Below are 15,979 nucleotides of genomic sequence, written 5' to 3' on the forward strand. Positions count from 1 at the left end.
TGGACAACACCCACCAGTGGGAATCGAACCCAGAAAGCACAACTACCTTCCAGTAGCTGGCATAACTAGTATGCTTTAACCCACTACGCCATCAGACCTTACAAAAGAAGTAGATAGTTCGAGATATATATCTCAAACATCTCCACCTCCCGAAGGCACCAGATGAGTGAGGGGTCAGTCTGCATTTTTCGTCAAGCCACTGTCAATGTGAGAGAACTCGTGTCCAGCTTATAAGCCTATACTTGCATAAACCACAATTGAAGATTAATAATCTTTGGACAACACAAAATGTGAGTTCCACTGTCAATGTGAGTTCTCTCACATTGACAGTGGCTTGACGAAAAATGCAGACTGACCCCTCACTCATCTGGTGCCTTCGGGAGGTGGAGATGTTTGAGATATATATCTCGAACTATCTACTTCTTTTGTAAGGTCTGATGGCGTAGTGGGTTAAAGCATACTAGTTATGCCAGCTACTGGAAGGTAGTTGTGCTTTCTGGGTTCGAGTCCCACTGGTGGGTGTTGTCCAAAGATTATTAATCTTCACTTGTGGTTTATGCAAGTATAGGCTTATAAGCTGGACACGAGTTCTCTCACATTGACAGTGGCTTGACGAAAAATGCAGACTGACCTCTCACTCATCTGGTGCCTTCGGGAGGTGGAGATGTTTGAGATATATATCTCGAACTATCTACTTCTTTTGTAAGGTCTGATGGTGTAGTGGGTTAAAGCATACTAGTTATGCCAGCTACTGGAAGGTAGTTGTGCTTTCTGGGTTCGAGTCCACTGGTGGGTGTTGTCCAAAGATTATTAATCTTCACTTGTGGTTTATGCAAGTATAGGCTTATAAGCTGGACACGAGTTCTCTCACATTGACAGTGGCTTGACGAAAAAATGCAGACTGACCCCTCACTCATCTGGTGCCTTCGGGAGGTGGAGATGTTTGAGATATATATCTCGAACTATCTACTTCTTTTGTAAGGTCTGATGGCGTAGTGGGTTAAAGCATACTAGTTATGCCAGCTACTGGAAGGTAGTTGTGCTTTCTGGGTTCGAGTCCCACTGGTGGGTGTTGTCCAAAGATTATATATATATATATATATATATATATGTCGTACCTAGTAGCCAGAACGCACTTCTCAGCCTACTATGCAAAGCCCGATTTGCCTAATAAGCCAAGTTTTCATGAATTAATATATTTTGTCAAATTTTTTCTTATGAAATGATAAAGCTACCCATTTCATTATGTATAAGGTCAATTTTTTTTTATTGGAGTTAAAATTAACGTAGATATATGACCGAACCTAACCAACCCTACCTAACCTAACCTAACCTATCTTTATAGGTTAGGTTAGGTTAGGTAGCCGAAAATGTTAGGTTAGGTTAGGTTAGGTAGGTTAGGTAGTCGAAAAACAATTAATTCATGAAAACTTGGCTTATTAGGCAAATCGGGCCTTGAATAGTAGGCAGAGAAGTGCGTTTCTGGCAATTAGGTACGACATATATATATATATATATATATATATATATATATATATATATATATATATATATATATATATATATATATATACATATATATATATATACATATATATATAAATATATATTAATTATATATTTATATATATATATATATATATATTTATTAATTAATTAATAATTAATTATTATTAATTATTACCCTCTGCAATTACTTTCATTCTTACCTTCAATACCCATTATTTCGTGTTCTATCTTGTGTTGAAAGTTTGTTTTCACCTCATCCAAAACTGTTGTAACATATCACCTCACCCAAATGCAGGTATAAAAAATCGAAGATGTTTAAGCTCTATTCAGTTATAGTTGTGTGTGTGTATAAACTAAAGTCTTTGAAAATGTAAGTATTACGAAACGCGCTCAAGTGTCGCGTCAGACTAGAAATAAAAATGAATTTTGGAGAATTGATTTTTCATTTACCATCAACAGTGAAAAGAAAGAAACATAAGAAAGATCGAGAAAATTCGTGTTAGAATTATTAATCTTACTTTTTCGGTCATATTTAATAATATATGTCTACAGGAAAGACTGGTACCAATATATATATATATATATATATATATATATATATATATATATATATATATATATATATATATATATATATATATATATATATATATATATATATATATATATATATTATATACTAGATGTAACAGATGTAACAGTCATGGAAAGGAGTGGAGTTTTCCACACTGCAGTCTACACTAAGGAAACAAACATAGGAATGTGCCTGAATGCCAACAGCGACTGCCCAGACAGGAACAAGAGGAGTGTTGTTAACGCTTATGTCGACCGTGCTCTCAGCCACAGCTCAGAATGGAAGCAAGTCGACGAAGAACTCTGTAGGGTAAGGCAGGTCCTAGTCAACAACGGCTTCTCCACTGGTTTCGTGGAAGACATCATAAGAACGAAAGTGAAACGCCATGCAACCTCTGAAGAGACAACTAACACAACACCTATACCCCCTATTAGACTATTTTACAGGAACTTATTTTCCACAGCCCATAAAACGGAGGAAAGGGTCCTGAAAGATATTGTCAGTAGAAACGTTATCCCTACAGACAAAAATCAGAAGATACAACTGACAATTTACTATAAAACCAAAAAAAACGGCCAGCCTACTCATGAGAAACTCTCCAGACACAAAGCAGAACGCTTTAAAAGAGACCAACGTCGTCTATGCCTTCAAATGCCCTCTTGGGGACTGTAAGCCTAAAAAAAACAGTATATAGGCAAGACAACAACATCTCTTTCCAGGCGTTTAACGATGCATAAGCAACAGGGCTCCATTAAGGAACATATAGTCTCTTCCCACAACCAAACCATCACCAGAGAAATCTTAGCAAACAACACAGAAATCATCGATAGATACAGCGATAGCAGGTGGCTTGACATCTGCGAGGCACTACACATCAAGAAGTCAACACCAGCAATCAACAGCCAATTAATGCACAACTATATTCTACCCACTTCAAGACTCCGCTCCAATATAGAAGCATCAAGAAATATGGGCCAATAAAAATAGGCACTCTGCAGTTACCTTCCTTTAATACCCATTGTTTTGTGTCCTGTCTTGTGTTAAAAGTTTATTTTCACCTCATCCAAAACTGTTGTAACATGTCACCTCACCCAAATGTAGGTATAAAAACTCGAAGATGTTTAAGCTCTATTCAGTTAAAGTTGTGTGTGTGTGTGTAAACTAAGGTCTTTGAAAATGTAATAAGTTTTACGATACGCGCTCAAGTGTCGCGTCAGACTAGAAATAAAAATGAATTTTGGAGAATTGATATTTGAATTACCATCAACAGTGAAAAGAAACGTAAGAAAGATCGAGAAAATTCATGTTAGAATTATTAATCTTACTTTTTCGGTCATATTTAATAATATATGTCTACAGGAAAGACTGCTACCAAATATACTTATTATATATATATATAATAAGGAAGTTTTTCACATCCATTATGTCATAAATCAGGTGCCATTGTAAAGTCTACTGTGCCATTTGTGTTTTTACAGTGCATGTCATCAAAAGTTCCATTAAATTCCTGACTGCTGTCACTCAGATTTTAGCCTTCTCGATCCAGTCCTTGTATATAGCTTGTAAATATATTATATATATATTTTTTATGTTATTTAATCTTAAAATTCCTTTATGGTTGTTAGGTCAGACTTTTGTTCTATTAAAGAAGATAATCATCTTTATTTTTCCAAGCGCATGCCATTAACACATGTTAATAATTTTCTACCACCTTGAATTGTATTTTTCATACCTAATACCTAGACATGTATATGTTCCCCATGCTCTTGTTCAGCTCAAGCATTGTCAACATGATTTTTCACCTACTATACTCTAATTTTTTTGTGCGCTTGCTGAAGGTGTTAGTATTCCACACACCTGAGCTTCCTTTCATGTTTACTAAGCAATTTCTCATGAAAGGCATTACTGAATGCCACCGAGGTCCTTTTCAATATCATTGTAATTATCTAGGCAGCCAGAGCTTGTCGACAAGGGAAGTCGGGAGGAATAGGACAAGGGAGGAATGAGTCTATACCCTCTGGAAGATCATTTACATATTTTAGAATCAGGATGGGTTCAAGTACAGAGTCCTGAGGAACCCCGCTGGTGACATCTCGACACTTTGACGTCTCCCCCCTCACAGTTACACACTGTTTCCTGTTGCTTAGATTCTTCCTTATCCACTGGAGCACCTTACCTTTTACGCCTGCCTGTTGCTCCAACTTTTCGTAACAGCCTTTTATGGGGTATTGTGTCAAAAGCTTTCTGACAGTCCAAGAAAATGCCGTCTGCCCACCCTTCTATTTCTTGCCTAATTTTTGTTGCTTGGTCATAGAACTCTATTAACCCCATGATGCACGATTTACTATTTCTGAAACCATGCTGGTGGTGTGATACAAAGCTATTTCCCTCCAGATGCTCTCTGAGCCTTTTTCTCACGATCTTCTCTATCACCTTGCATGGTATACAAGTTTGGGAAACTGGCCTGTAGTTCAGGGCCTCTTGCCTGTCACCCTTTTTGTATATTGGGACTATATTAGCTGTCTTCGAGCTTTCTGGTAGGTCTCCTGTTTCAAGTGACCTGTTATACACCATAGAGAGTGGCTCGCTTAGTGCTTCTGCACCTTCTTTCAGTATCCACGGTGAGATTCCGTCAGGGCCAACTGCCTTTGTCACATTCAGCTCCATCAGATTCCTTTTGACCTCATTCCTGGTGAAGTCAAAAGCCTCATAAGTTGCTGGGTTTGCCTCCTCCTCATTTAGCGCAGGGTCTTCTCCTCTTTCTTTTGTGAAGACCTCCTTGAATCTCTTGTTGAGTTCTTCACACACCTTCTAGTCATTCTCTGTGTATCTATTCTCCCCTTTTCTCAGTTTCATCACTTGTTCCTTCACCGCTTTTTTCCTCCTGATATGGCTGTGGAGCAGCTTGGTTGGGTCTCAGCTTTACAGGGGATATCATTTTCCATACTGTCTCTCTGCTTCTCTCCTCACTCTGAGGTACTCATTTCTTGCCCTCTGGTATCTCTCCCTGCTCTCTGGCATTCTGTTATTCCTGTAGTTTCTCCATGTTCTTTTACTCAATTGCTTCACTACCTTACATTCCTGGTTGAACCATGGATTCTATTGTTGCTTTTCCTTTTCTCCTCCTGGACCGGGATAAATCTAATTGCAGCTTCCAGGCATTTCTGGGTGACGTGGTCTTTTCCCTTCCACTCCCATCCTTGGATAGGTTATCCCTACCTCCACCAGATACTCAAATGTCATACACTGTGATCACTCATTCCTATGGGAGTTTCAAATTTGACTTCTCTTATTTCTGACTCATTCAAGGTGAATATCAGGTCGAGTCTGAATGAATCTGTGTGTGTGCGTGTGTGTGTGTGTGTGTGTGTGTGTGTGTGTGTGTGTGTGTGTGTGTGTGTGTGTGTGTGTGTGTGCGTGTGTGTGTGTGTGTATTCACCTAGTTGTGTTTGCAGGGGTTGAGCTTTGCTCTATCGGCCCACCTCTCAACTGTCAATCAACTGTTTTACTAAATACTTTTTTCTTCTCCACACCATACACACACACACACACACACACACCAGGAAGCCGCCCGTGATAGCTGACTAACTCCCAGGTACCTATTTACTGCTAGGTAACAGGGGCATTCAGGGCGAAAGAAACTTTGCCAATTTGTTTCTGCCTGGTTCCGGAATCGAACCCGCGCTACAGAATGACGAGTCCTGCGCGCTATCCACCAGGCTACCAGGCCCCTGTGTGTGTGTGTGTGTGTGTGTGTGTGTGTGTGTGTGTGTGTGTGTGTGTGTGTGTGTGTTGAGTCAGTGGGTGGTGAGGTGCACGCACCTAGTTGTAATTGCGAGGGTTGAGCTCTGGCTCTTTGGTCCCGCCTCTCAACTGTCAATCAACCGGTGTACAGATTCCTGAGCCTATTGAGCTCTATCATATCTACATTTGAAACTGTCTATGGAGTCAGCCTCCACTACATCACTGCCTAATGCATTCCATTTGTCAACTATTCTGACACTAAACAAAAAAATATAATGTCTCTATGGCTCATTTGAGCACTTATTTTCTGCCTGTGTTCCCTAGTGCGTGTGGTCCTTGATTTAAATAGTCTGTTTTTATCTACCCTATCAGTTCCTTTGAGAATCCTGTATGTGGTGATTATGTCCCCTCTAAATCTTCTGTCTTCCAGCGACGTGAGATTTAATTCCCGTAGTATCTCCACGTAGCTCATACCTCTCAGTTTGGGAACTAGTTTGGTGGCAAACCTTTGAACCTTTTCCAGTTTAGTCTTATGCTTGACTAGATATGGACTCCAGGATATTTCCGCATACTCCAGGTATGGTCTGACATATGTGGTATACAAAGTCGTGAAAATCATCCTAGGCGATTTACACAACTCAAGTGACTCTTTACGACCTCCGTCCACGTCACGTCTCGTAACATAATGTCGACATCTTATCTCATCTTGTTTCCATAAGGTGCTTGCCCTCTGCTTCATCTCTTCATCATAATTCACTGATGTTAGCTTACTTTAATTCCTTCTCCTGACTCCTACCTTCAGTCAGGTGTGGGGAGTAACTCTCACAAGGCAGACCTACCTCATTAAGCTACCTGGGGACTCATAACTGACTGAACACTGACTCAACACACACCCACCTCACCACCCACCGACTCAACACACCTCACCACCAACTGACTCAACACACACCTCACCACCCACTGACTCAACACACACTTACACCTGACCCCCCCCCCCCACTTACTCAACACACTCACACAATGACTCACACTCCAGCTCAGGAGCGGAGGTCCCTGAGAGCGCCTGTAAGAGGTGTGCTCGGGAGCCTAATTAGCCACACGGGGTTTTTCTGAAGAGTTACTCCAGTCTTTTTCCTGTTATTGATCTTCGCTACATTTTCTTTGTGTGAATATTTTCTGAAGCCACACACACCTGTGTCCTAGATGATGCAGGCGCGCGCGCGCGCATATGTGTGTGTGTGTGTGTGTGTGTGTGTGTGTGTGTGTGTGTGTGTGTGTGTGTGTGTGTGTGTGTGTGTGTGTGTGTGTGTGTGTGTGTTTACTAGTTGTGTTTTTGCGGGGGTTGAGCTTTGCTCTTTCGGCCCGCCTCTCAACTGTCAATCAACTGTTTACTAACTACTTTTTTTTTTCCCCACACCACACACACACACACACACCAGGAAGCAGCCCGTGACAGCTGACTAACTCCCAGGTACCTATTTACTGCTAGGTAACAGGTACCTAACCTCTCTATGGCTCATTTGGGCACTCAATTTCCACCTGTGTTCCCTAGTGCGTATGCCCCTTGTGTTAAAAAGTCTGTCTTTATGTACACTGTCAGTTCCTCTGAGAATCTTGTATGTGGTGATCATGTCCCCTCTAACTCTTCTGTCTCCCAGTGACGTGAGGTTTAATTCCCGTAGTCTCTCCTCGTAGCTCATAACCCTCAGTTCGGGTACTAGTCTGGTGGCAAACCTTTGAACCTTTTCCAGTTTAGTAGTATGCATGACTAGATATGAACTCCATGCTGGGGCCGCATACTCCAGGATTGGTCTGACATGTGTGATATATAATATTCTAAAAGATTCCTTACACAATGAACAAAGTGTAGTGTTGTGTAGTGTAGTGTTCCTTACACAAGTTTCTAAAGGCTGTTCTTATGTTAGCGACCCTGGCATATGCCGCTGATGCTATCCTCTTGATATGAGCTTCAGGGGATAGGTCTGGCATGATATGAACCCCCAGGTCTTTCTCACTCTCTGACTATTGAAGTATTTCATCTTCCAAATGATACCTTGTATCTGGTCTCCGGCTCCCTACACCTGTCTCTCATTACATTACAATTGCTTGGGTTAAACTCTAACAACTATTTGTTCGACCTTGCCTGCAGCTTGTTCATGTCTTCTTGAAGCCTCAAGCTGTCCTCCTCTGTCTTAATCCTTCTCATAATTTTGGCGTCGTCAGCAAACATTGAGAGGAATGAGTCAATACCCTCCGGGAGATCATTTACGTATATGAGAAACAGGATAGGTCCTAGTGCAGAGCCTTGTGGGACTCCACTGGTGACTTCACGCCAATCTGAGGTCTCACCCCTCACTGTAATTCTCTGCTTCCTATTGCTTAGGTACTCCCTTATCCACTGGAAAACCCTACCAGTTACTCCTGCCTGTTTCTCCAGCTGCATCAGCTTTTTATGGGGTACTGTGTGAAAGGCTTTCAGACAGTCAAAAAAATTGCAGTCCGCCCATCTTTCTCTTCCTTGCTTAATCTTTGTCACCTGATCGTAGAATTCTATTAAGCCTGTAAAGCATGATTTACTCTCCCAGAACCCATGTTGATGGGTTGTCACAAAGTCCCTTCTCTCCAGATGTGTTACTAGGTTTTTTCTCACGATCTTCTCCATCACCTTTCATGGTATACAAGTTAAGGACACTGGCCTGTAGTTCAGTGCCTCTTGTCTGTCACCCTTTTTGTATATTGGGACTACATTAGCCGTCTTCCATGTTTCTGGTAGGTCTCCCGTTTCCAGTGACCTACTATACACTATGGAGAGTGGCAAGCAAGTGATCCTGCACACTCTTTCAATCCCCATGGTGAGATTCCATCCGGTACAACAGCCTTTCTCTCGTTCAGCTCCAATAGGTGCCTCTTGACTACATCTCTTGTAATTTCGAACCCTTCCAAGGTCGCCTGGTTTGCTGCCACCTCTCCTAGCACCGTGACCTCTCTTTGTTCTATTGTAAAGACCTCCTGGAACCTCTTGTTGAGTTCTTCACACACCTCTTTGTCATTCTCTGTGTGCCTGTCCTCACCTGTTCTAAGTTTCATCACCTGTTCCATCACTGATATGACTGTGCAGTAGCTTTGGTTCGGTCTTGGCTTTATTAGCTATATCATTTTCATACCTTTTCTCGGCTGCTCTTCTCACACTAACATACTCGTTCCTGGTTCTCTGGTATCTCTCTCTACTTTCTGGTGTTCTGTTATTACAGAAGTTCCTCCATGCCCTTTTGTTCAGTTCCTTTGCTTTCATACATTCCCTATTAAACCACGGATTCTTTTGCATCTCGTTTTTTTTCCTGTTGGGCCGGGATAAACCTGTTTACCGCCTCCTGAAACTTTTGGGTGACATAGTCCATCATTTCTTGTATGGACTTAGTACTGAGTTCTGTGTCCCATGGTATATCCCTTAGGAATCTATTCATCTCCTCATAGTTTCCTTTTCGGTATGCTAGCCCTATGTTTCCCAGTTCTTTTTTGGGGGGAGATAATTCCTAGCTCTACCATGTACTCAAAGCTCAATACACTATGATCACTCATTCCCAAGGAGGCTTCCAACTTAACTTCCTTATATCCGACTCATTTAGGGTAAATATCAGATCAAGCAAGGCTGGTTCGTCGTCTCTTCTCATTCTTGTCGGTCCCTTGACGTGTTGACTTAGAATGTTTATTGTTGCCACGTCCAGCTGTTTAGCTCTCCATGTGTCTGGTCCTCCATGTGGGTCTCTGTTCTAGCAATCTATCTTCCCGTGGTTGAAGCCTTCCATGATTAGTAGTCTGGATCCGTTCCTGCTAGCCACAGAAGCTGCTCTCTCTATTATGTTGATAGCGGCTATGGTGTTTTTATCATATTCCTGTCTGGGTCTTCTGTCGTTTGGTGGTAGGTTATATATGACTACTACTATAATTTTCTGTCCTCCAGTTGCTATGGTGCCTTATATGTAGTCACTGAAACCTTTACAGCTCTGATTAACCATCTTTTCAAAACTCCAACCTTTTCTTATCAGCAAAGCTACACCACCTCCTCCTCTTCCTTCAGTCTCTTACCTGACAACATAGAAGTTCTGTGGAAACACTGCATTTGTTATGGTTTTTGTTAGCTTTGTTTCTGTGAGTGCTATTATGTCTGGGTTTTCTTCTCATGCCCATTCTCCGAGTTCACTTGTTTTATTTGTAATCCCATCTATGTAAGTGTACATTGCCTTAAAGCTCACTTTCTTCTGTTCATTTTTTGTCCACTTCTTGGTGAGCGTTCTGCTGGTGGAAAAAGCTGGGTGTAAAGATCTGTGAGGTAGTTTGCAGGGTCTCAGAGGATTTTGGGATGGGTGTTGGGGCTTCAAGGGAAGGGGGGACAGGTAAGGTATGGGGTAAGGAGATAGGGGGGACATGGAGGATACGGGGTGAGGGGGGAGGAGGGATAGGGAGGGTATGGGATGAAGGGGAGTGTGTGTATTCACCTAGTTGTGTATTCACCTAGTTGTGTTTTGTGGGGGTTGAGCTTTGCTCTTTCGGTCCGCCTCTCAACTGTCAGTCAACTGTTTACTAACTACTTTTTTTTCTCCACATCACACACACACGCACCAAGAAGCAGCCCGTGACAGCTGACTAACTCCCAGGTACCTATTTACTACTAGGTAACAGGGGCATTCAGGGTGAAAGAAACTTTGCCCATTTGTTTCTGCCTGGTGCTGGAATCGAAGTCGCGCCACAGAATTACGAGTGTGTGTGTGTGTGTGTGTGTGTGTGTGTGTGTGTGTGTGTGTGTGTGTGTGTGTGTGTGTGTGTGTGTGTGTGTGTGTGTGTGTGTGTGTGTGTGTGTACTTACCTTGTTGTGCTTGCGGTGGTTGTGCTTTGTATCTCTGGTCCCGCCTCTTAACCGTCAATCAACTGGAGTACAGATTCCTGAGCCTACTAGGCTCTGTTATACCTATATTTGAAAACTGTGTATGGAGTCACCCTCCACCACATCTCTTCCTAATGCATTCCATTTATTAGCTACTCTGACACTGAAAAAATTCTTTCTAACGTCTCTGTGCCTCATCTGTAAATTAAGTTTCCACCTGTGTCCCCTTGTTCGTGTTCCACCCGCGCAGAAGATTTTGTCTTTGTCCACCCTGTCAATTCCCCTAAGAATTTTGTAGGTTGCTATCATGTCTCCCCTTACTCTTCTGTTTTCCAGGGACGTGAGGTTGAGCTCCTTTATCTTTTCCTCGTAGCTCATTCCACTCAGTTCTGGGACGAGTCTGGTGGCATACCGCTGAATCTTCACTAACTTTGTCTTGTGTTTAACTAGGTATGGACTCCAGGCTTTAGCTGCATATTCCAGGATTGGTCTGATATAAGTGGTATACAGGGTCCTGAACGATTCCTTACACAAGTTTCTAAAGGAAGTTTTTATGTTGGCCAACCTAGCAAATGCCGCTGATGATATCCTTTTGATGTGGGGCTTTGGGGACAGGTTCGGTGTAATATCAACCCCCAGATCTTTCTCTCTATTTGACTATTGCAGGATTTCACCTCCTAGATGGTACCTTGTGTTCAGCTTTCTGCTCCCTTCGCCTAATTTCTTTACTTTACACTTTCCTGAGTTGAACTTTAGCAGTCATTTCTAGACCATTTCTCCAGTTTGTCCAGGTTATCTTGTAGTCTCTGTCTATCTTCATCTGTCTTGATTCTTCTCATAATTTTTGCATCATCAGTAAACATTGAGAGGAATGTGTCTATACCCTCTGGATGATCGTTTACATATATTAGAAACAGGATGGGTCCAAGTACTGAGCCCGGGGGGGGGGGGGGGGGGACTCCGCTGGTGACATCTCGTCACTCTGATGTCTCCCCCCTCACAGTTACTCGCTCTTTCCTGTTGCTTAAATACTCTCTTATCCACTGGAGCACCTTCCCTTTTACTCCTGCCTGTTGCTCCAACTATTTTACCAGCCTTTTATGGGGGTACTGTGTCAAAGGCCTTCTGGCACACCAAGAAAATGCAGTCTGCTCACCCTTCTCTTTCTTGCCTAATTTTTGTTGCCTGGTCATAGAATTCTATTAAGCCTGTGAGGCACGATTTACCATCTCTGAACCCATGTTGGTGGTGCATTACAAAGTTACTTCCCTCAAGATGCTCTACGAGCCTTTTTCCACATGATCTTCTCCATCACCTTGCATGGTATACAAGTTAGGGAAACTGGCCTGTAGTTCAGTGCCTCTTGCCTGTCTCCCTTCTTGTATATTGGGACTACGTTAGCTGTCTTCCAACTTTCTGGTAAGTCTCCTGTTTTCAGTGACCTGTTATACACCATAGAGAGTGGCACACTTAGTGCTTCTGCACTTCCTTTAGTATCCATGGTGAGATTCTATCAGGCCCAACAGCCTTTGTCACATCTAGCTCCAGCAGACACCTTTTGACCTCATCACTGGTGAGGTCAAATTCCTCCAAGGTTGCTTGGTTTGCCTCCTCCTCATTTAGTGCAAGGGCTTCTCCTTGTTCTATTGTGTAAACCTCCTGGAATCTCTTGTTAAGTCTTCACACACCTCCTTGTCATTCTCTGTGTATCTGTTCTCCCCTTTTCGCAGCTTCATCACTTGTTCCTTCACTGCTGTTTTCCTCCTGATGTGGCTGTAGAGCAGCTTTGGTTGGGTCTTGGCTTTACTCGCTATGTCGTTTTCAAACTGTCTCTCTGCTTCCCTCCTCTCTCTGAGGAACTCATTTCTGGCCCTCTGGTATCTCTCCCTGCTCTCCGGTGTTCTGTTATTTCTGCAGTTTCTCCATGTTCTTTTATTCAGTTGCTTCGCTACCTTGCATTCCTGGTTGAACCATGGATTTTTCTGTTTTTTCGTTTCTCTCCTTTTGGACCGGGATAAACCTGTCTGCAGCTTCCTGGCATTTCTGGGTGACAAAATTCATCATATCCTGCACAGTCTTGTCTCTAATTTCTGTTTCCCATGGTATTCCCCTTAGGAAGTGCCTCATCACGTCATATTTTCCTCTTCGGTAATTTAGTCTTTTCCCCTCCACTCCCATCCTTGGATAGGTTATCCCTACCTCCACCAAGTACTCAAAAGTCAGTACACTGCGGTCACTCATTCCTATTGGAGCTTCAACTTTGACTTCCCTTATTTCTGTTTCATTCAGGGTGAATATCAAATCGAGTCTAGCTGGTTCATCATTGCCTCTCACTCTTGTGGGTTCCCTGACATGCGGGCTCAGAACGTTGTTTGTTGCCACTTCCAAGAGTTTAGCGCTCCACGTATCTGCACCACCATGTGAGTCCTCATTCTCCCAGTCTATCTTTCCATGGTTGAAATCGCTCATGATTAACAGTCTTGAGCCATTGTTACAGGCAACTGATGCTGCTTTCTCTATTATATTATTGGTTGCCATGTTGTTTCTATCAAACTCCTGTCTGGGTCTTCTGTCATTTAATGGAGGGTTGTAAATAACTTTCACCATTATCTTAGGTCAACCCATTGTTATAGTCCCTGTTATGTAATCTCTGAACCGGTCACAGCCCGGAATTTCCATCTCATCAAAACTCCAGTCCTTCCTTATCAGCAGGGCCACTCCTCCACCTCCTCTCCCTTCCATCTCTTTCTTTTCTATATAGTAGTCCTTTGGAAACACAGCATCTGTTATGACTCCTGACAATTTTGTTTCCGCGAGTCCTATTACATTAGGGTTTTCTTCTTGTGCCCTTTGTGCCAGTTCACTTGCTTTATTGGTAATTCCATCAATGTTTGAGTACATTACCTTGAAGCTCACTTTCTTATATCAATTTTCACCCTCACTCCCCACGTTCCATGGTTATTGCTACTTGGGTAGGCTCATCCTCCTGTGAAGTAGTTGCCAGGGTTCAGGGGGAGGTGGGGTGGGCGATGGAGGGCTTAGGTCTTGCTCAGGCCAGCTTGGGGCAGGAAGAAGTCCTGGGGTGAGGGGGCAGGGATTGCTTGAGGTTGGGGGGCAGGGATTATTTGGGGAGAGAGCACGCCCTTCTGTGATGTAGTTGACAGGGTTTTGGGGGCACATTGAGTTGGGGATGGAGGGCTTAGGTCTTGCCTGGGCCTGCCTGGGGCAGGAAGAAGACCAGGGGCTAGGAAAGCAGGGGATACTCGGGGTAAGGGGAGAGGGAGGATTTGGGTAATTTGGTGGACATTGTGTAGGGGCAAGGAAGGGTTTGTGCTAGGGGTTCGGGGGAGGCTCTATTGGGTGGTGGGATGGGGTGTTGCTTTCCCTCTGGGGTTCCTGAGTTGCTGGATTGGGTTCCCCACTTCCCTCTGGGATTGCTGGGATGGAGGCTGAGGTTCCCTGGCTCCCTTCCCTCTCCCTTCACCTTTTCCTTGCATCTGCTGCCCATACTATCTCGTCCCTGGTCATGTCCCTCTGAACAAATACCTCTTTGTAGTTCCATGCATACCTCAGTTTGCTCTTCTTTACTAGGATGTCCTCTTTGATGACCTCGCTCTTGAATACCTTGATCAATCTCTTTTTTGTTCCTGTTGTACTGGCCAATCCGGAAAAACTGTTCTATGTCTCGCTCAGCCCCTTTGTGTTTTATAGTTTGTGCTGAGTATTACCTGGAATTATTTTTGTTATTTCTGACCGCTATTTCGGCATGCTAATGTGATGTGTTATTTCTGTATGTTATTATGGCGAGTTATTATTGCAAACTTTTACAAAAGGTTATTACTTCCGGTTATTACTGCATGTAATTTCTGTCATTCTTTACCGCTAGTAATTACCTGAGATCACTACGAGTGGTTATTACAGCAGGATAATACTGCAGTTTCTTACGGCTAATTATTATGATTTTATTTTACTTTATTCTCACTTGTAATATAAATCCAAAATTCACGTAATAAGTTTTCAAACAGATTCAAGGAGCTGCAACAATATGCAACATTACGCAACATGGTGCAACATTGTGCAACATGGTGCAACATTACGCAACAGGGTGCAACATTGTGCAACATGATGTAACAGTATGCAATATTTTGCATAATTATGCAACAGTATGTAACATTATGCAACCGTATGTAACATTGTGCAACATTAGGTAACAATATGCAACATTATGCAACATGATGCATCTTTATGCAACATTACGCAAACATGGTGCAACATGATTTCAGGTTACAATTTGTATTCATAACATCTCTAATGAAAATAATAATCCTTATTCAATAACAAATAAAAACGGGATACAATAACATATATTTGTCTTGAGAATGATTATTTCGGAGGTTATTACTGCAAGTTATTTTGGCAGATAATTACTACTAGTTATAACTTCTAGTTATTAGTTATGTTATAAGACCGGGTTATAAGGTCTGGTTATGTTCGCAGGTTGTTAGACTGACAACTCCACAGTATACCTGAGAATGTGACTGCCAGACGAGGGCTTCTACAGGTTACATGAACATGTGGTTGCCAGGTAAACCAACATCACAGTGTACCTGACATCTTGGTTTACCAGACAAGCAGTTCCACAATATTGAGAACTTCGTGGTTGCCAGACATGCCAGCTTCGCTGTGTACAAAACAATGTAGTTTTCAGACAAGCAGCTTTGCAGTATACATGACAACATCGTTACTAGGTTAACATCTCCAGGGAATACATGACAACGTCATTACTAGGTTAGTCTCTTCAGGGTATACATGTCAATATCATAACTAGGTTAACATCTCCAGAGTATACATGACAACATCGTTACTAGGTTAACATCTCCAGAGTATACATGACAACATCGTTACTAGGTTAACATCGCCAGAGTATACATGACAATATCGTTACTAGGTTAACATCTCCAGAGTATACATGACTACCTCGTTGCCAGGCAAGCCAATTCAACAAAATATATGACCTTTTGGTTGCAAGACCAGCAGCTTCTCATGACCACGTGGCTGTCAGGTCAGCTGTACAGTATACATGACTACGTGGCTGTCAGGTCAGCTGTACAGTATACATGACTACGTGGCTGTCAGGTTAGCTGTACAGTATACATGACTACGTGGCTGTCAGGTCAGCTCTATGTTATGACCATTGATCTCTGGGTATGGTTCCTCTGCTTTTGCAGTTGTAAAAAATATATAATAATACGGCCTTGCCTACTAAAGGT

This window comes from Procambarus clarkii, chromosome 88 (assembly GCF_040958095.1).
Source record: "Procambarus clarkii isolate CNS0578487 chromosome 88, FALCON_Pclarkii_2.0, whole genome shotgun sequence".
Lineage (NCBI taxonomy): Eukaryota > Metazoa > Arthropoda > Malacostraca > Decapoda > Cambaridae > Procambarus > Procambarus clarkii.